Source organism: Chenopodium quinoa, unplaced genomic scaffold (genome assembly GCF_001683475.1).
Source record: "Chenopodium quinoa cultivar QQ74 unplaced genomic scaffold, ASM168347v1, whole genome shotgun sequence".
Classification (NCBI taxonomy): domain Eukaryota; kingdom Viridiplantae; phylum Streptophyta; class Magnoliopsida; order Caryophyllales; family Amaranthaceae; genus Chenopodium; species Chenopodium quinoa.
In genome coordinates this window covers 1097438-1120651 of record NW_018745546.1, presented here as the reverse complement: position 1 = coordinate 1120651, position 23214 = coordinate 1097438, and positions in this window count along the sequence as shown.

Here is a 23214-nt window from a genome sequence, read left to right as displayed (position 1 = left end):
TATGATTCACTTCGACAAGCTTGTATTGTTCATGTATGTTCATACCCCTACCACAGTCCATCCAACTACTCTTAAACCAAATAATCTTATACTCTTTTTTTAGACAAGTGTAGACAAGTTTAATTATATCGTCTAGAATACCAAAGTACTCTCCACCGTCCTCACTAGGCACACACACACAATAATTCATCGTAGACTTGTGTTTTCCATGGGAATGTGTAGGGAAATTAAATCCACCAACAAAAATCTGCCTCCAAGTTCGAACATGCTTGAAAGGACGCATGCACAATGCTTGCAGCACATCCGAATTTGGTTTCTCTTCAACCACCTATTTACGTCACAATTCAAGAATTAATTAAAGTGATTGCAAGATCTAAAAAACATATTTAAAGAACTAGACATTTCTATCACCTTATGGAGAAACCAATCAAAGAATTCAGCGTCACATTTCTCCATAACTTCTTCTCTACGCAAAAAAGGTCGATTACTAAGAACTTAGTCCTCAAACTTCCTAGGTCAATGACACAAGAGAAATTAGTAATTCAACCATTTTAATTCTTCAGAACTATGAATAAAATTCAGCCCTTAACACGTATACCTTTTGTATTCACCAAGAATGCCGCAGTTTTGTAAAACGAACAAATTAAATAAGCACACTCGAGTTCCTTTTCATCTAAATACCGAGTTTTACCCTCAGTTGAGACACGAATGCTATCCACCGAGAACAACTCTGGTAAGTCAGCGTTGTCCACTGTGGATTCCACGTCTACATTCACATTTCGACTGAGATCTCGAGTTTTTGTGTCAACTGACGCCTAAAAGTAATTTGAGCAGAAGTTTTCTATCTCTTTGGTGAGATAAGCATTGCATATAGAACCTTCAACTCGAGCCTTGTTCCCAATTTTACGTTTCAAGTGATTAAGGAACCTGCAATTAAATTAGTATAAATAATTGTTAAATAGGTCATGATTATGATGGGTTTGTATGAAAGAGGAAGTGAAAGGGACTTTGATTTACTTTTCGAAGGGATACATCCATATATATTGAATAGGACCACATAACTTGCCCTTATATGGCAAATGAATAGGTAAATGCTTTATGGAGTTGAAGAATGCAGAAGGGAACACCTTCTCAAGCTTGCAAAGGATTTCAGCTATGTTTTTCTCTAATCGCTCCATGTCACTAACGGTGATTGTGTAACAACACAAATCACGAAAGAATTGACTGATCTCTGTAACCGCATTCCGAATATTGGCGGGAGCAATTCCCTCAAAGCAGTGGGCAACAACCTCTCCATGAACACGTGATAGTCGTGGCTTTTCATACCATGAAGCTTACAGGCTTGTAAATCTACGCATCTGCTTGATAAATGTCATTTATAGCACTCATTTGGTTCTCTTTAGGGTGGAATTCATGATATTTTATAGCTCTTTTCTTTAGTTTTTCCTTAGTTTTACTCTTTATTTCCTTAGTTTGCATTTTATTAGTGGACTTCCTATTTTTATGCATTTCTTGGTTTGTTTTATTATTTTATCTTTTATTTTCTTGTTTTCGTTCATTTTTCAAGTTATGATCGTAATCCGAGGATTCCCAAGTCTCCTTCCAAAGGTTTACATCATTTGAGATGCCTCTTGCCTACCATTTGAAGTTCAAGTTTGATGGAGTGTAAAGCCCAAGTCTTCTAGCTCGTGCATGCAAGTGGTGGGTACACCATTCTTGGTGTTGAACCCACTGTGGATGTTATTTGAAGAATGCCTCCTTGCGTTTTCATTATCATCATCAAGTGGAGTGCATGAGGAAGAGCAATGTTAAAGGTGAAGGAGGTTTCCCTGCTCCTAGGCGCAGGCGCGCGCGACCATCGTGCGGGCGCGCCTCGCCTGGGCATAGACGCTCTTCTAAAGGTCTCTGTTCCGTACCCAGTTTTGCGCGGCTGCGCTCCCCCTTGGTGATGACCACGCCAATACGAGTCTCTTTGGATGATCTAACTAACTTTGCTTTGTTAGTTTTACTATATATAGATTTTCCTTCTATTTTTAGAGAGAGAAGAGTTAGTTTTAGAATTAGGTTAGATTTTGTAGAGAGAGAAACTCTAGTTTATAGAGATAGAAGTTCTTGATTCATGATTAAAGATTGATGATTCTAAGTATTTTCTCCATTGATTTGAAGCAAGTCTGTAAGGATTTCTTTTACTTTAATGCAATCTTTAGCTTTTGATTTCAATTATTTTGTTGATTGTTCAAGCTTGATTGATTTGTGATTGAATTAGTTTTATTAATATAATGATGATGAATTTGTTGTTTAGCTTAGTTTTGATCTTGATTTCAATGGATTGTGAGTAGTTTTCTTTCTAGGGGAATGGTGAAGCATATATGAGTAATGTATTGATGTTAATTGATGGATTTGATGTAGTGATTAAATTGGTTGATTGATTATGTGCATGTGTGTGATTGATTGAAGAGTAGCTAGCTTTGATCGTTGCACTAGATTGCATTGTAAGTTCATATTGATACGGAGAATTGATTTGTGGCTTGAATTTGTCGATTGAGTTGGTTTGTAAAGTTCCTAGCTAGAGTCTCTCATAGTTGGGGCTAGTTTGACCTCTAGGAGAATAGCTTATCATACTCTCTTCATTGCATAATTAATTTTCCCTCGCAACACGCGACTTAGTCAATTCCAATCCCGATTAATTGTATCCATTGCATGTATATGTGGATCCCAAACCCTAGTGTTTGATATATTTGATTTTAATCTTGTTTTCTTAGTTGTTTTAGAGTACACACACCTTACTTCACCTGTTCTAAATAGCTTAACTCTAGAAATAGTGACCACCTCTCATTCCTAGTGGTTTGACCCTCGACTTACTCCTATGCTAGTTATAAGGGTGTATTGAGTGATTACAAATTTTGTTTGGCCTAGGGAATATTAGTCCAACGACCTAGTCTCCACCCCTTCGTCAAAATGGCGCCGTTGCCGGGAAAGGTGTCTATGTTTGAGTGTTTTTGATTGCTTGAGTCTAGGTCTTTGTATATACTTTTCTTTTATTTGATTTTTGTTTGTTTTGTGAAAAAATGGCATGTCTATCATTTCCTCATTATGACAATGAGCCTTTTAGTGAATATTTCCATAGACTTGAGGAATTCTTGATAATAATTGTTGTAATCTTTAGAAAGCTTGTGAGATTTGTTATTTTGGTTTGAATGTGCAAACTAGGAATGAAGTTGAAAGCATGCATAATGGTGAATTTAGAACATTATCAGTTGACGATGCTTGGGATTTCTATGTTTGGTTTGCTAGGGTTGCTTATGATAGGGGTAGTCATGATTCTAATGTTGATGTGCAATGACTTGATTCTTCTAATGTTAGCATGATTTACCATGATTTGTCACATGATCCTATTGGTGAACCTAGAACAAATGCTTCAAATTCTATTTCCCCTTTTGTTCATGATGATGAGGTGCATGCTCAAGTTGATGTTAATGGTGTGTTTCAATTTTCTTCATTATTTGCCATGTCTTCATGTGATGTAGTTCATTCCCTTAATAACAAATCTCATATGCTTGATCGTGCCCCCTTTCCCCTATTTAATGAAAATGCTCATGATTTTAATGTGCATGGTCCTACCCTTGGTTGTGATTCCTACTATTGATCAACCCTCTTTGCCTTTTCATTCTCCAAACTCTTGTGATGAGTCTCTAGTCCCCTATAGAAAAATTGATGAATCTTTGAGGGAGTTAGAGATGAATCCTAATCTTAGGCCCTTAGAGAGACAAATGATGGAAACTTTAAGGAGGCAAATGGAGATGATTAGAGAGCGTGAGGGTGTTTTGAATGAAGAATTGAAAAGAAGAGAAGAGTTGGAAAGTCAAATGTTCACAAGTAATCTAAACTATCTCACTAGATGCCATCAAATGTCACGAAAAAAGCCCAAATGTCGCGAATTTCATTGATTTCTTTGCTTGTTAACGGGCCTTCCCTTTGAATCTTTCAAACCTTTGGAAAAAAAAACCAACCAACCATTATTATATATCTGTATATCATGCGTATGACATGAAAAAGTTAAAAAAATGTTTCTTTCACAAACTTGTATGTTATGCATTGACAAATCATATCAAATATGGCAATTTACAAAGTTTTATGACGCATTACATCCAAAATGGGCCATATAAGGCCTATACGACTTCTATTTTGCCCATTTTCTACATTTCTTATCAAATGAAGTGTTTTTTTCTGAAAACATGTCAATATTACCTAGTCTTAAGTGTCTAATGTTTGAAATCACAACAACATAGTAATTTACTAAGTTCTAGGACGCATTACATCCAAAATGGCCATATAAGGCCAATATGACTTCTACTTTGCCCATTTTCTACACTTCTTATCAAATGAAGTGTTTCTTTCTCATAACATGCCAATATTACCTAGTCTTAAGTGTCTAATGTTTGAAATCACACCAATATAGCAATTTACTAAGTTTTAGGACGTCTTACATCTAAAATGGCCTATATAAAAAGCCTATACGACTTCTACTACTTTGCCCATTTTCTACATGTCTTATCAAATAAAGTGTTTCTTTCTCATAACATGTCAATATTACCTAGTCTTAATTGTCTAATATTTGAAATCACACCAATATAGCAATTTACTAAATTTTAGGACGCCTTACATCCAAAATAGCCCATATAAGGCCTATACGACTTCTACTTTGCCCATTTTCTACATTTCTTATCAAATGAAATTTTTATTTCTTATAACATGTCAATATTACCTATTCTTAAGTGTAATGTTTGAAATCACACCAACATATCAATTTACTAAGTTTTAGGACGCCTTACATCCAAAATGGCTCATATAAGGCCTATACGACTTCTACTATGCCCATTTTCTACATTTCTTATTAAAGGAAGTGTTTATTTCTCATAACATGTTAATATTACCTATTCTTAAGTGTCTAATGTTTGAAATCACACCAATATACCATTTTAGTAAGTTTTAGGATGCATTACATCCAAAATGGCCCATATAAGGCCTGTACGACTTCTACTTTGCCTATTTTCTACATTTCTTATCAAATAAAGTTTTTCTTTCTCATAACATGTCAATATTACCTATTACTAGGTTTCTAAGGTTTATAATAACATGAAAATAGCATTTTAGTAAGTTTAAGGACACATTTCCATCATATAAGGTACAAAGAATATTAAAATGACTTATTAACAAATTTTAGCAAAAATTACGCACCAAGCTCACAAAAATTAACCAAATTCACGAAAGGTAAACACATTCACAAAAATCACCTAGGCCACTCCCCGGCGGTAATGTAGCGGCTGCCTCTGCCACTCCCCGGCGGCGCTGCAGCAGCTGCCTTGACTGTTGCCATGGCTACTGCTACAGCTGCCTGGGCAGCCTTGCCATGGCTGCTGCTACAGCTGCATGGGCACCTGCCTAGGCTGCTGCTGTAGCTGCCATAGGCAGCCTTGCCTTAGCTACTGCTGCAGGTGCCTAGGCTGCTGCTGCAGCTGCCATGGGCATCCCTGCCTTGGCTGCTGCAGCTGCCTTGGATGCTGCTGCAGCTGCATGGGCAGGTGTCCTAAGTGCAGCTGTTTCGGGTGCAGCTACCTCGGACCATGCCTCGGGTTCAACATGTAGTTGGGCTACTGCCTCGGGTTTTCTCTTTCCCATTTATGTGTTCGGTGCAATAATGGAAGCTATTATTGATCGAACAAAAAAAATAATAAAAAAAACCGATACCTCATTAATGTGTTGAGCTTCCGTGCAACTATTGACTATGTCAAGCATAAACCTCATCACGTACAGGGCACAATCAACTCCGTTGTCTTGTTGCGCACACTAAAATACCATGTGTTAATGATATCATGCATAGCCATTATCGATGCAAAGTTTATTAAATAAGTCACTATGTTAAGGCATTACCTTTGCATATTTCAACATAGAACCAGCAACTGAGCGACAATTTACCTCTTCATAACACTGTAGGAAAATAAGCTCAAAGTTAGAAATATAACTAGCCAATAACTTAGGTGAGGATGTTCAACAAGGGGTTGCAATTTGTACCTATTCAGTAGGTTCTTCACTAGCAGCTTTCGCAGTTGACTCACACGAGCCGAATCAAAATGGTAGATTGTGTTATTGGAAAAACAAATCACTAAAAGAGTCCAATGAGTAATACATATATATTAACCAATTAACAATCCATTAATGATTAGACGTCAACATAATTACTAAGAAATCAACTGAATTATGACATATTTAGACGTACTCCTCAAAGCATGGCGCTAATATGAACTTGTCTTGCGCTTGGGTTGATTCCTTAATACTCCGCTCGAGGAAATCTAGCACATCACACAGGTTGCATAAGCATCTGGTAACGGAGGTTTGCTCAGGGCATAACCACCCAACTGTAGCCTCAGAATTACCTTTACTCAGAAGGTACTCATGTAGTGACCTTCATGAAAGCAATGTGTGGATCATTTATTAAATGCACTATCTAAATTCAAAATGCAAAAACAATATAATTAGGAATAGTTCCATTGAATTACCTCATGAAAGTTTGAATGATGGAAATGTTAATCATGGAACCAGTTAGAAATTCCGTCACATCCACTCTTGAAATAAATACGACTACATCCTCATCATAGTGGAACAACTCCTTAGGTAAATTCACTTCAATAGATCTACCAAATGGAAACTCACTAACGTGGTTGTGAACAAAAGTACAAGCCTTAGAGAGCGAATGAAGGACATCAACTTCAACTAGTGGAGTACAGCTCAAGGCAGAACTTCTCGAGCTCTTCTTCGACAAGTGTTCACCCTTCAACCCTTGTCCTTCTTCCATGTTGTTTAGAGGTTGGACGACCTTGGATTTTGTCTTCTCCACCTTCTTCCTTTTTGAGGGTCAATATTCCTTTGAAATCTAGTAACATAAAATCACATGTCATATTACAAGATATGTTATATTTGTTTTTAAAAAAGGTATTTGATACTTACCCCTCCTATCAACCTCACCCAATCACGTGGCCATTGCACAAAGCTGCCTATCCAATCTTGTAGCTTACATAAGCCATACTCCTCTCTAGGCACCGGTAGTGGTAAGTCCTCAAAACCAGATAGTATAGAATTGATGCCGACCGAGATATATCAGGTACTAGTATTAGACTTGAAATGGACCTTGTCAAACGGTTTTGTGATACCATACCCCACCAACTTCAACTTTCAATCCATGTTTTCCCCGGGGTGAAGAAGCTTACAAGGTGTCTCTTACTACACATTAGATTAGGACATGAGTTATAAAGTGACCGATGTAATAAGTCTAATAGAAGAACATTTGAGTAGTTACTGACGTTTACCTTAATATCTGGAAAAGGATCAGGTGTTGGATGTACAATCTCCAATGTGTTTGTATGCGTAGGAGTAGGAACCTGTAATAGTAAAATAAGTAACTCGCTCTCAAAAAGTGTATCGACCATGTTCATATTTTCACCAAATTTGATTGTAATAAAATTACCTCTCTCTCAACAACTGGATCATCCTCGATGCATTTTGGATGACTACATGAGTCCACTGGAGTATTCGAGGGCAACGACAAGATCGACAAGTTCATGTGCTTCAAAATTGCATTGAATTGACTTTGCAATTGTTCTTGCACCTCTTTGCGTATCTCCCCCTTAATTGATTCCTTTTCCTTTTCATTCATACGGTGTGGCGAATTAAAACTTGATCTACTTCTTCCTGATCTAGTGTATTCTAGACCCATCACCTTTTCCCACCCTAGTTGTTTTCCTCCAGATCCAATAACTCACCCAGGGTGATATGATTTTCAAAGAGCTAAGGTGAAAGGATCGTTGTCTATGCTTGGAGTGAGCTTGCCTTCAACCACTTCCGACGTATGCTCGAGGTGTAACAACACCAAAAAATTCCAGTGCAAGTTAGGTTGTAGTTTATATGAAAATACATAATAATAAGGTTGTAATATTATCATAAGTATCAAAGATTGCTCACAAGTGCATCTGCTATGACTTTAGTATCCGGACGCGAGATGACATACTTGCCGGTGCCCTTGTCGATACCATGCATAGCACACCACCAATCAATTGCACGACATACCAAAGTGGAGACCATGGACGACATTGGTTTATCAGATGTTGATAGCTTTGATGTGAGGTATAAACCCTCTTTGATCCACTTTGGTCTACTTTCCGCAAATGTCTTACAACCCATATGATGGCTATACAATTTCTTCCCCGCATTGATTTTAGCGTGCTCACTTTTTTCCTACACATAACGAAATATTAGCATCATCATTTGTATTGAACCATATTTATTTGTCAACTCTAATTGATAGATAGATAAATACATACAAGTGCAGTAAAACTAGTTGATTTCGCCACAAACTTCTCCTACTCCATCACCGTTATTTGTGGATATACATCCCACGGTTTCTTCTTAGGTTCCTCCAGTTCTCCATTAGCTTTCACTTTTTTCTTTGAACTTTTCCGTCTTGTCTTATGGATCCATCTTTTTCTCAAGGAACTTTTGAAATTTTTGAACCTCTCTTGTACAAATGTGAAAAAAGATTTTATCTTGGCCGACTCATTAACAATGTTAAACACACTCTGGAACATTATATGAAAACGTCCTTGTTAGGAAATGGCAAAATAAAGAAAAATAATAAAACATAAAAAAAACCGGGACCACAAGCTGTAGCCCAGGCAGCTGCCAGGCCAGTGCAGTAGCCAAGGCAGCTGCCCAGGCCAATGTAGTAGCCCAAGCAGCTGGCCAGGCTAGCTGCAGCAGCCCAGGCAGCTGCAGCAGCATCCTTGCAAACTGCAGCAGCTCAGGTAGCTGCCTAGAGAGCTATAGCAGCACCCCTGCCAGCTGCCCAGGCTAGTTGCAACAGCCTAGGCAGTTGCCCAGGGAGCTGCAGCAGCACCCCAGGCAGCTGTACAGGGATCTCCAGCAGCACCCCAGGCCACTGTAGCAGCCCAGGCAGCTGCATATAAAGTTGCAGTAGCACCCTAGGCAGCTGTTCAGGGTGCTGCAGGCAGCTGCACACGGAGCTACAACAGGCTTGGGTAGCGGTAGAACCATGCCACTTCACTTATCATTTACATATAAAATGCTTATCGGAAATAAAACCACTTACCATTGTATCATTCAAAAACATCTGAAGCAACCCTTCGGGTACCTCCGCCGAATCAAGTGTGATGGGTATTTTACGAGTAAGTATTGAGTTTGTGTTTTCCTTTGTCCTTGTGAATCAGTTACAAACTCGATAAAAACATTATCTGCAAATGGGGGGGGGGGGCACATTCAGTTGATCTCTCATATTCGTCAAGAATACGTAGAAACTCATTGTGAGCTTGGTCTTCTTGTTCACCCAAATCTGTCTCCTTATTGATATCATACGCCTCATCATCAGATTGAGAATTCCCATGGTCTTCATCATCCATATTGTCATCAAAATAAAGATACTCATCATCACTACCCATTATATATACACACCTAACATCACAAGAAAACCAAATCATTAGTCATCATTAAAGACAATCAAATTAATGGTGAGTACCCAAAATAGCTAAACAGTTACCCAACTTCTTTGTTTTGAAAACAAATTCACATCTAATTCATCTAAAAACTCATAATTGGTATATATAACATGTTTATAAGTACAAAATGCTCACAAGCAATTGTTTTCAAGTTGCAGAAGCTCCTAGGAGCGAAATCAAATAAAAATGGCTCAAATGATGTTCTAACTTCCCTAATTCCAAATAGTCATTAAATGTCTATATCTAATTCATCTAACAACTCATATTTCGAATATATAACATGGTTATAAGTACAAAATGCTCCCAATTAATTGTTTTAAAGCAAAAACAAGCTTCTAGGAGCAAAATAAGTTCAAAATGGTCTAAAAGAGGTTCTTACGTCCCTTATTCTACATAGTTATTATAAATCACATGTAATTCATATAAAAACTCATAATTGGTATACATAACATCTTTATAAGTCCAAAATGATCACAAGTAATTGTTTTAATGCAATAACAAGCTTCTAGGACCAAAATAAGTTCAAAATGGCCTAAATGAGGTTCTTACGTTCTTTATTCTACATAGTCATTAAAAATCACATGTAGTTCATCTAAATACTCATAATTGGTATACATAACATCTTTATAAGTCCAAAGTGAACATAAGTTATTGTTATAGTGCAATAACAAGCTTTTGGGAGCAAAATAAGTTCAAAATGGCCTAAATGAGGTTCTTACGTTCCTTATTCTACATAGTTTACCATAGAGGTAAAAAAATTCCAAAATTGAAGGCTACTATCCACAATTTTTTAGAAAATTTTGAGGTTTCGGAGCCCGGTGTCGAAAAGCTTTGAGATTTTAGGGGATACATCTCGGGTTCATATAATACTTTTTTGAACCATAAATGATCATTTTATGTTGTCATAAATGTTCGTGGTAGGCTTGAGTTAATGAAATCGGTACAAGTTGTAAACCGGTAAATTCGCCATTTAAAGACAAATTGGATAGTTCCACCCACCTAATTAGATTCCCGGATTGTATTAGGAACCATGGTAAACATTTCGGCAATTTTTATTTATAGGCGAAAAAAGTAAAAAATTCCAAAATTTAATGCTAATATCCCGCTTTTTGAGAAATTTTGGAGGTTTCAAGGCCCGGTATCGAAAATCCTTGTGATTTTAGGAGATACATCTCGGGGTCATACAATTCCGTTTGGAACCATATATGATAATTGTATATTGTCATAAATGTTCGTGGTAGGCTTGAGTTAACGAAATCAGTGCAAGTTGTAAACTAGTAAATTGGCCGTTTAAAGGCAAATTGGATGGTTCCACCCAGCCAATTGGACTCCCGGAGGGTATTAGGGACCATGGTAAAAATTTTGGCAATTTTTATTTCCGAGAGAAAAAAGTTAAGAAATTCCAAAATTATGAGGACTCTATGATTGATTTTCATGCCATCATTGGTGATGTGAGACCTTGTGTTGAGGGAGTAGCTACCACTTTTCCTATTTTTTATACCCCTATTTATCAAATGTTTGACCACATCTGTTTCGGGGTTTTTTGTGTCCCTCGGGAGAGTTACAACTCTAGACTAGATTTAGCAAGGACGCTTGTACCTGCAAAAACAAATGGAGCACCGAATGGTCGGTGGTCCACCTCCGAAGATTAAATTAGTACAGTATTTGGAATAAAACATGCGAAAATTAAGTTATCTGCTCGGATTCCAAGCTCAGGTTCTGCCTGTTCTTGAGAACGACAGCGCATTAATAATTGCAAAAAGTAACATGACATGTCCCCATAAATGAGGGAAATGTCCCTATTTATAGGGTCCTTGGGAGTGTGCCCTCCCTAGGGTTTAATAACCTAGGGATTAGGGCACGCTGTTTTGCGGCGCCCTTAAAGTTTGGGCCTTGAAGGCCGCTTTTTCAGAAAGGGATATCTGAGTGACATGTGTCATGCATCTGGAGAGGCCATTTGGGCGCCTCCTAGGGCGACACGTGTCACTCTCTCATCGGCCCACTTTGGGGTATTAAATACCCCAAATCATTTGCCCCTCATAGGTGTCACGTGCCATGCCCTGGGAGGCGCCCAAATGGCCTCTCCAGATGCGTGACACGTGTCACTTAGATATCCCTTTCTGAAAAGGAGGCCTTCAAGGCCCAAACTTTGAGGGCGCCGCAAAACGGTGTGCCTTAATCCCTAAGTAATTAAAGCCTAGGGAGGGCACACTTCCTAAGGACCCTATTAATAGGGACATTCCCCTCATTTATAGGGACACGTTACGTTACTTTTTACAATTATTACTGAGCTGTCGTTCTTAAGTAACAGACAACACCTGAGCTTGGAATCCGAGCAAATAACTTAATTTTTGCACATTTTATTCTGAATACCGTACCAATATAATCTTCGGAGGTAGACCATCGACCATTCGGTGCTTCGTTTGTTTTGCAGGTACAAGCGTCCTTGCTGAATCCAGTCTAGAGCTGTAACTCTCCCGAGGGACACAAAAAACCCCGAAACATTTGGCGTCATCTGTTGGGAGAGGACCTCTAAGATGGCTTCTTAAGAACAACATGTGCCGCCTCCAAAGACCACCCGACCTCTGGAAGAAATAGAGGTCCAGACGGACCATGACTCAGGTGACGATGGAGACGTTGAAACTTATGTGGTCCTAAACGGGTCATTCTTCTCTAAGCGCCTCCGTCACAAAGACAGACGAGAGCGCAATGCTAACCAGGCGGGTCCTAGCAGGCCCCTTAGACCCTCAAGTAAGCCCTCGGGGCAGCCGACTGATGTTTCTTAGGCAGCAGGATCAGACCCAATCACTCGTGATGAGCTCATGAAGTTCATGAGTAGCCTCAAGGGTTAAATTAAGGGACTAATTAACAAGCGGACGACTGCTCCTAGAAAGGAACAGTCGCCCACAAAGCCTTCTAAATTTGGAAATTAGAAGTCGGTCGGAGACCGACAATCGACTCCTCATCCTGCTTTAAAGGAGAATGCTCGGCCCCAGTTTGATCTGTCAAGACTCTGTTTCCCCGAAACGGTGAGAAGAAAAGCCATCCAGCATGTACAACCAGATGGTAGCAAAAAATCATTACCTGATGCTCGTCAGTACATCGACCAGCTAAGGAATCAACAGTTGTTAAAGTCGGCTTCTACGTCGACTTATCACGATAGCTTTCAAAACACCTCGGTGAGGAACTCTCCTTTAGTACCAAGGACTCCTTCAAGCGGCCCCCTCGTATAGTCGGGGCCTCATGTAATCAACTCGGCGCAGTATATGGCACATCCATTATAAAAACTGCCTGCTTTGCCCTACATCCAGCCTGCCTTCTTCAGAGGACAGGCGGCATACAATTATCAGCTTTTGGGCTGGCAGCTTCGGCTACAAAACCTTGGGGAACAACCCTCTTCATTCTCCAGGGAAATAGCCGAGGCCAAACAGCCGGCCAAGGTGAAAAATGTAATGGTTGGAACCTATAATGGTACCTCCAACCCAGAAGACCACCTCTTGGAATACACCCACCTCATGTACTTACAAGGGTTAGATGGTGCCGCCTGGTGTCGATGCTTCCCAGCCACACTGAAGGGCATATCCCAGCAGTGGTTCGGCAATCTGCCGGCTGGTTGCATAAACAGCTTCAAGACGTTTGCATTCTTGTTTGCTTCAAACTTCTCAATGAACATCCCTACAAAGAAAACGAGCCTTGATCTAGGCCATGTGCAGCAGAGAGATAGAGAGTGGCTGCGATCATATGTCAGGCGGTTCAATCTGGTGAGAATCCAGATCCAAGTACTGTCTGACGAACTGGCTTATATAGACTTTTTCAAAGGTCTGAAGGACGGGTTGACTTTCAAGTTTGAACTTGTCCGCAAGAAAATATTCACCCTCCAAGGAGCCTTGATGGAGGCGGACGCTTATATACAGGAGACCGAGCTCTGCTCCTCTAATAAATAGTCGGACTCTAAGAAGTCTGACTCACAGAAGGAGAGTCGGCCTGCTTAGCCGTCTCTAAAACCAGAAGAGAGCAAAAAGAAAAAACAGATCTGGGATGTTGATAACTCCTATCAGCTGGCTTAGAAGAAAAAGAAAGAGTGAAAGCCGTATGTTCCAAGGTACGAGTTCCACAAAGACAGCTACTCCATCCTCATGGAGATTAAAGATCGGCTGACTCTAGAGAAGCCGACTCCTATGAAAGGTTCCGCTGAAAATCAGAACAAGAAAAAGCTCTGTCACTATCATGAGGATGTCGACCATGACACAAACGACTGCTTCAGCGTCAAGCGGACGCTTGACCGTCTGGCCGACAAAGGGGCGCTGAAATCCTATGTGAAGTCCAAAGTGGCTTCAAAATCGAATCTTGGGCAGTTGACCAAAAAGACTCCCTAGTCTGCTATCAGCTCTGAAACGGATGAGGAACCGGTTTATACGATAGCAGGCGGATTTGCCGGTGGTGGTCCGACCATCTAGGGCAACAAGGACCATCTCAGAAAGATTGTCCATTCTGTTGATAAGGGACATGCGTCCATCACATCCGCCTTCCCTGAAGTCATCATCACCAAAAGGACAGAGGCAAAGTCCATCGGCCGCATGATAACCATGTGGTCATAGAATGTAAAGTGGCCAACCAATTGGTTGGTCGCATCTTAATTGACACAGGATGCTCCTCAGACATCATCAGCCGCAAATGTCTATCCAACCTTAAATACAGGCTGGATAGTATGATGGATGTCTCCCATCCCCTTATGGGTTTTGGGGAAGGAGTTGTGCGTCCAGTCGGACGCATTGATTTGCCCATCCGATTGCGGGAAAAATGTAGCGGTTGGCACATGACCATCCGGTTCCGGGTGGTCGAAGAGCTGACCGCCTACAATCTTATCCTTGGCCGACCCACTCTTAACGAGTGCAAGGCAGTCATCATTCCTGCTCTCATGCTTGTCAAGTATGAGAAGGATGATGGGACTGTTGGCTCCCTGAACGGGGACCAGAAGACAGTTCGTGAATGCTATCTCTCGGACGTCAAGCCTGCAGCAGCTGCAGCCGGTCAGGGCAAAGAGCCAGTAGACCTTGATGATATCAAGGATGACCATCCGACCCCACCAGCCGCCAAGAAAAGAAAGCATAATCAGTTGGTGGTTGTAAAAAAAGAGAAGCAATAGCAATCACTGCTGATCGGGGAACGGTCATACGACCTCCATCCCCAGCCAACTAAAGAAAACGTTGATATTCCTCTAGACGACAGTCGGCCAGAGCAAACTATTTAGGTTGGGATGGCTGCTTTTTCTAAGTTGGGAGCAAGTTTGCTCCAACTGCTAAAAGAAATCAAAGACATCATTGCCTTTGAAGTGGAAGAGATGCCAGACATCAGTCCGGATCTTGCTGTCCACAAATTCGCTATGGATCCTAAAAAGAAGCCCATTCGACAAAAGAAAAGAAACTATGGCGAGGAAAGAAGTCAGGCGACAGCCGCCGATGTTAAAAAGCTATTAGATGCTGGGTTCATTCGGCCATGTAACTTCCCTGAATGGGTTGCAAATGTTGTGCTTGTAACGAAGCTGAATGGTACCTGGCGCATGTGTGTGGATTACACTGACTTAAATAGAGCATGTTTGAAGGATAGCTATCCACTTCCAAAGATCGACAGTTTGGTCGACTCAATAGCCGGACATGCCCCGATGGGCTTCATGGACGCCTACTTAGGCTTTCATTAGATTCCCCTATGGAAAAAAGATCAAGTGAAGACGACATTCGTCACTGATCAGGGGTTATTCTATTATAATGTGATGCCGTTTGGTTTAAAGAATGCGACTGCTACTTTCCAACGCATGATTAATGTAGTCTTCGTTAATCAAATTGGGAGGAATTTAGAGGCGTACATTAATGATATGATAGTTAAATCCAAACAACAGGCGGATCACCTTGCTAACCTTCGAGAAACATTCGCCACACTCAGGCGGCACATGGTCATGCTTAATCCAAAAAAGTGTCTTTGGTGTTGAGTCTAGAAAGTTTCTCGGATTCTTGATTGACCAAAGGGGGATAGAGGCTAACCTTGAAAACATATAGGCGGTAATTGACATGTAGTTGCCTCGTACTGTGAAGGAAGTCCAAAAATTAACAGGCTGTTTGGCAGCTCTGGGAAGATCTCTCAGTCAGTCTGGCAACAAGTGCCTCTACTTCTTCCAAGCGATTAGGAAGAAGACTAGATTTGAATGGGGGGATGATGCTGAGGCGGCCTTCTAAAAGCTGAAAATGCATCTGCACTCTTTGCCAAGGTTGGTCAGCCCCATGTTCAAAGAGGTGCTGTATATGTATTTGGCTATTTCATATCATGCCCTCAGTGCCGTTCTCTTAGCTGAAAGAGACGACATCCAGATCCTGGTCTACTTCATTAGCCACGTTCTTAGAAACGCGGAACTTTGGTACCTCATGGTCGAAAAATTTGGTCTCGCCCTTTACATGGCTATTAAGAAGTTGAAACCTTACTTCTTGGCACATTCGGTCACGGTCTACACGGACCAACCGATTAAGCAGCCAATGATGACCCTGGACTCTTCTGGGCGAATGCTCAAATGGGCTATTGAGTTACAGAGATGGGGAATCACTTTCAAACCAAGGAAGGCAATAAAGGGGCAAGCGTTCACTTACTTTATTGTTGAAATGACAAGGACGGCTGAGCTGGACAATATCAATCAGGTTTGGAAAATGTATGTGGATGAGAGTTCCACGATGAACGGATGTTGTGCAGGCGTAATTTTTCAGTCTCCTGAGGGGGACAAATATGAATATGCACTATTGTTCAAGTTCCAGGTCTCAAACAATGAGGCCGAGTATGAAGCCCTAATAGCCGGCATCCGGATGTGCAAGGCGGCGGGGCAACGAGAATTGACGCCTGCTCTGACTTGCAATTGGTCGTTAGCCAGTACAATGGTGTCTATGAAGCCACCCATCCGGTTATGATCAAATACTTTCAGGCGATCAAGGATGAAGCTGGGACACTTGAAGACTTCAATTTATGTCAAGTGCCTAGATCAGCAAACAATCAGGCAGATGCTCTGTCCAAACTGGCGTCATCCACCTTCTGTGAAACGCCTCGTGACAATGGGTCGGACTAGGTCGTTGAAACTAACCCTACCCTAGGACAAACAAAATTTGTAATCTCTCAACACACCCTTATACAAGTATAATGGTAAGTCGAGGGTCGAACCACTAAGGAATGGAGGGCGATTTTATATTGTCAAGTCAAGCTATTCCGGAAAGGTTAGGTAAGGGTGTGAATGCTAAACTACTAAACAAGCTAGGTTAGGAAAAATGTAATAAACACTAGGGCTTGAGATCCACATATACTTGTAACGGATTCCACTAATTGGGAAAGAGGTGACTAAGTCGAGTGATGCGAGGGAAAACCAATCATGCAACCAAAAGAGCATATCAAGCTATTTTCCTAGAGGTCTTACTAGCGTCAACTACGATAAACTCTAGCTAGGAACGTCACAAGACACCTCAATCGTTAAATGCAAGCCACAAATCAATGGTCCGTATCAATGTGAACCTACAATGCAATCTAGTGTGAATAACTAGGGTGATCAAACCTAAATCAAACACACACATGCACATAATCAATTAACCAATTTAATCACATCATCAACTCCATCAATTTCCCCAAATTAACATCAATGCATTACTCATATATGCTTCACCATTACCCTAGAAATCAAACTACTCACAATCTATAGAAATCAAGATCAAAACAAAGATAAACAACAAATTCATCATGATCAAATTAAACAAACTAAAATCAAATCACAAATCAATCAAACTTCAATCAAACTTGAAAATTCAACAAAACAATTGAAATCAAACTAAATATCAAACTAAAGATTGAATTAAAGAAAAGGAATCCTTACAAACTTGATAAAAAATCAAAGGAAATTGAGAAATCTTCAATCATCAACAATCCACCATGAAATTCCCTCACTAAAACCTAGAGTTTCTCTCTCTAAAAATCTCACTAATTTGATCTAAAACTAATTTAAATTCTATCCTCATCATTCTCTTTCTAAAAATAGAAGGAAAAACTATATATAGGAAAGATACAAAAGAAGAGTTAGTAAGATCGTCAAAAAAGAAACCCCGGAAGGTGCGGTCGCATCAAGGGAGAGGCGCGACCGCGAGAAAATGGGTACGGAACAGGGGCCTAGGAAGGCGCGCCCGCGCCAACCAGTTGCGCGGCCGCACCACCCTCTTGCGTGCTTGCACCTGGCAGCAGGGGACCAATCCTCTTCTTCGTCCTAGCTCATCCTCGTGCGCTCGTCTTGGTGATGATGATGAACACTAAGGTAGACAATCTTGAAATGGCCATTTTGGTGGGTTGATGCCAAAGATGATGCCCCCACCGCATGTATGCACCGATCTCATGAACCTGAAAATACACAAAAACAAGAAAATAAAAGAGAAAAAGACCAAATAAACAAAGAAATGCACAAAGAAAGAAAACTAACCAAGGAAACCACAAACTAAAGAAATATAGAACAAAACTAAGGAAAAATAAAGAAAAGAGCTATAAAAGAGCATGAAAATCATCCTAAAAGAAGTCAAATGAGTCCATAAATGACACTCATCAAATTCCCCCAAGCTAAACTTTTGCTCGTCCTCGAGCAAAACAAAGCAAGAAAGAATAAGTATGAAAGACTTATTCAAAAAGAAAAAGAAAGGCTCAAGATGAGAATATATACTAAGACTCACTGTCGTAGGAAACACGGTTGTTTTTAGCTACAACAAGCCATTTAAACCCCTAGATCGCCCTAGAGGACGAGTAATGCTCTCGTAAGGGTATCCTAAGAGTTTACCCATAATTCTCCCCCAACATCCAAGGGGCAAAACCATAAAAAGAAAAGAAAAAGAGAAAATGGAAAACAAAACCATTGCGAAATGGACTTACAAAGAGACTACATTGCAAATGAATGAAAATCTTTCTCAAGCAATCAAGGTATGCACGTTCCAAGATATCCAAGGTTGATTGAAACACAGGGTATGCTAAGCATAGGAACTAGACATCTCAATCCACGTTCATCCCAATCAATCTTACCGCGTTCTCCCCACTAGTCTCAAATCTCCCCTTAGTGAGCATCCCAATGATTCCTCGAAGGAACCGGAAAAAGAGATTTATTTAGGCTACTTGACATCCTGACTATGCATCCCCTTCCTTAGGCAATGACCCATGATTCCCTCCACCGAATAGTGACTCAACTTCTAGGTCGAAAGGGCTTTCCCAAAGGTTGTAACGTAAGGCATAAAGGGTGAAGGTAGGCTAAAATTTAAAATTTGGCGGTTTACCTAAATTGTGAAGCAAAGATTGCGCATTTCTTTACACCATAACCAAGTAATCACCAAACAAAAACAACAACACCCCCAAGCTTATTCAAAGCTATAAATCACAAACATATACACAAAAAGCGTGAGAACGCTTCCCCCCAAGCTTAAATGGAGCGTTGTCCTCAATGCTCAAAAAGGGAGAATACTCACATCAAAATATTTTTGGATTTTTTTTATTAATAGTGCTTTGTCCTCGCCTCTTTTAACTTTGGACGACTTTTTTAATTTTGCACTTATTAGTCCATACCTTTTATAACTTAGGACGGCGTTTACTCAAACACATTTGCCATTATTCACATTAAAAACATAACACAAACTTGCTTTAAAGAAACCAAATATCCCAACTTCTCCACCACAAACTCCATCAAGAATGATCAATTGCTTCACAAAAACAAGAAAAGAAAGAAAATGAAACAAAAGGCCAAAGATCTAAAGATGTGGCTTGAAAAGAAGGTAATAGGCTCAAATGGTTGCAAGAAGGAAAATGTAAACCCAAAAACAAAGATGAAACAAACTATCCTAAAAATGAAAAATTCCACCCCAAAAAGATGCCTTTGTCCTCCCTAGGTAGCTCGGTCTCGGGTTGAAGAATCATAAATCAAGCTTTATAGATTAGGTCCGCAATGGTCAAGGATCCACGCCGCTCATAAAAAATAGGTTGAAGGCTTGAAAAACAATGAACCTCACATGGATGTAGCAAAAACTAACTAGTGGTGTCAAATCGACTATAGGGAGCATCTACCAACATGCCACAAACAAGTAGGATCCGGCTTCATGATCCTCCTAGTTCAAACCAACTACCCTAGCATACACCTATCCTAGAGTCAACCAAGCATAGTCTCAAACCGTGCATACCTTTACTAACTAGGAAGAAATTCATTCAAAAGACAAAGTCCAATGTACAAAGTCCAATTCATAAGGAAAACAAAAAGGGGTGAAAAACAAGCCTCAAAAGCATACCACATACCAAGACAAGAACAAAGTAAAAATAAGGGAAAAAAAATAAAAGGAAAAGAAAAGCAAAGGAAAGCCATAGATAAAGGAAGAATAGGAAAAAATGAGAAAGGAACTAGAAAGCAAGTTAAACACATATATCCTAATCGACATACAAGTGAACGAATGACAACATCGTCATCGATCCCAAACACATTAAGTGTTAACAAGCAATCATCCTCAAACCGTTCAACTTCCCCTAAACTAAACCTAATCTATGCATCCAAAGAAAATAAAGAGAAAAATTAGAAAGGTCTCACCGGGCTATCCATGCTTAGCTAATAAAGAAAGGCGATAGAAAGAACCACCTTTGTTGCGCTCCAAAATTATAAGCATCATCATAAAGCCATATGAGAACAAGGAAAGCAAAAGAAGCTCAATCACATCAAAAGCCGCAAGCACCTTCCCATTGCTCGTGCTCACTTGATGAAATCCAACTCCAAGAATCCAACCTATAAATCCAAAAGAAAAATAAGTGAAAGAAAGAAAAGAAACTAAAAGAAAGAAAATTAAGAAAAAGTGAAAATAGAAAGAAAAGGGTTAGAAATCTCTAGGTTACCTACCGGGAAGAGCTTGCTTATGGTCCTAAGCTCGACCCTTCCTCCAAATCATGGAGGGTCAAAGAACACCACCTTCTTCAACGTGGCGGAAGGGGAAAATTCCTCTTCAAATTTTAGCAACTTCTCATTGTTGCTTGATGAGACCTCATTCAATAACTCCTTAAAAGCAAGCTTCTCTTTCCATAATCTCATTCTCTTTCTCTTTTTCCTAGAAGCTCGTGCTCTTTTCTTTGCCTTGTTCCTCTTTGTAGATGGTTTCACACCATCCATAATCTTAGGGTCATCGTCCTCCTCTAGAGGGTAGAGCTCAAACCAATGAGGAATGTTAATTTCCTCCTCGTCAATAAGCTTGGGAAGCTTCGTTTTCTCTTCACTAACCTTGTCGCAATCAAAACTCAAAAGCACATCATCACAATCAAGAATATTGTTAGTTGAAGAATCAATCATGCATACATTATCAATAGGGCGAGGGGATTTAACACACATAATCCCTTTCACAAGAGACAAAGACTCGTGCATTGGTTTTAGCTCAAAACTTTCTTCATTCTTACCAACTCTCAAGGTAATACGACCTCATTTGACATCTATTAAGGCTCCCGAAGTAGCTAAGAAAGGTCTTCCTAAAATGATAGGGATATGGTCATCTTCCGCAATCTCAAGCACAATGAAATCAACGGGAATGGTAAACTCTCCTATCTTGAGGGGAACATCCTCAACTCTCCCCTTTGGAAACTTAATAGACCGATCGGCCAATTGAAGGGTCATGTTGGATGGAAGGAGCTCACCTAGCTTAAGTTTCTTGAAAATGGAATATGGCATGATGCTAACACTAGCACCAAGATCACAACGGGCATTTTAGAACAATTTTCCTTTGAATTTGCAAGGTACGGAAAAATTTCCAGGATCTTTCAACTTTTTGGGTGAGTCATTATGAATAAAGGCGCTACAACACTCCCCCAAATTCACCGGTTCCACCATATTGCAACCTCTCTTACCGCTCAAAATTTCCTTAAGAAACTTAGCATAGTTTGGCATTTGTTCTACCACATCGGTGAAAGGAAGAGTAAGAAGAAGTTGCTTAAGCATCTCCATGAATTTCCCAAATTTCTCATCCAGTTTGTGCCTATTATACTTTTAGGGATAAGGAAGTCTAGGTTTGTAAACCTCATCTTGCTTCCTCTCTTTCTCCTTAGGCTTATCATTGGAATTCTCACTCATCTTGCTAGACTCTTTATGCTTATTCCCTTCACTCAAATCACTCTCCTTTTCACCCTCCTTACTTTTCCTAGGAACACTCTCTTTAATGACCTTACCACTCCTAGTGGTGATAGCACACATCGGATCCCTAGGGTCAATTTCTTGTGATGGTAAAGAAGGAGGACTAGCACAATCTCTTAAAAGTTTGGTGTAGGGAATATTTCAAGCTTTTAATCCCACTAGCTTGAACCCCACTGTGATCATACACTAAAGTACGGCGGCGTCCAAAAGGGAAGAAGATAGAGCAAAAGAGTCGCCAACAAGTTTTAGGAACTTATAAACCGTTCACGAGGTGAAGGTTACACCCCTTAACGATCTAAGAGATCGTCAACTCCATAAGGTCATGAACCAAATAAGGGTTCGGGGATGAAGGTGCAAATCCAACCTAAAAGAGATTGAACCTGCCCTAATAATAGGCCTCTACTTTATTCTGATCGTATTCATGTGCTCTTTCTGACTAACATGCAATCAATAAGATTAACCCTAAACCTGTTTATCTATGTTGGTTGAATATTAATGCACAAATAAATATATTATTGGCGATCACTTGAATTTATAATCATATTAACCCTAAACAAGATTATTAAATATCTTATTAAGCGTGATTACAAGTATCAATTCCCTTTAAACATGCAATCAAGATGTGGTCAAGCAATAAAAATAATAAATAAGCATCAAGCAACATAATAATAATATCATGAATAATAAAATTATAATCATAACAATAATAATAAAATAATCATCATAACAATAATAATAAAATAATCATCATCGAAATAATAATAATAATAATCATCATAAATTATAACAATTGTAATCATAATCATGTTCACGTTAATATTAAAGCATAATAATAGCAAGATCCTGGGCATGATACTAACAACATTAATAACAAACCCTAGCATGTCACTAAGCAATAAAAATCAAATATTTAACCCTAACATGATACTAACATGAATAAATATTAGGAAGAATATAGGAAGCATCGCAGGAATCATATTTAACGTTAAATTTACCCTAGACATGATACTAGGAATATCATAATAACAATAAAAACATGATTTCTACATCATAACATCAATAAAAACCATTAAAGTACTTACTTTGATGCTTCGTACCTCTTTCTAATAACAAAATACACACGTTAGTAACTTCAAGGAAAATAATCAACAAAACAATTAAATTAAATAATTGAAATAGAGATTTGGGACCAAACCCTCAGAAATTAAAACCTTTCACGTCTAGGGCGAAGGCAACTTCGAATATGGCTAGGTGTTTCTAGATCTAATGAATGCGGAATTTTGTATGTAAAAACAAAATTTAGAGAAAGAAAGATGAATGAATGCTAATTAAAACTGATTGTAGATCATGAGAATTGGTGAATGATTAAGAGAGAATTAGAGAATTAATGATTGCGAATGAAAACTGATTGTAGGTGAGAATTTGTGAATGAAAACGGAGTTTTTAATACGATATTTA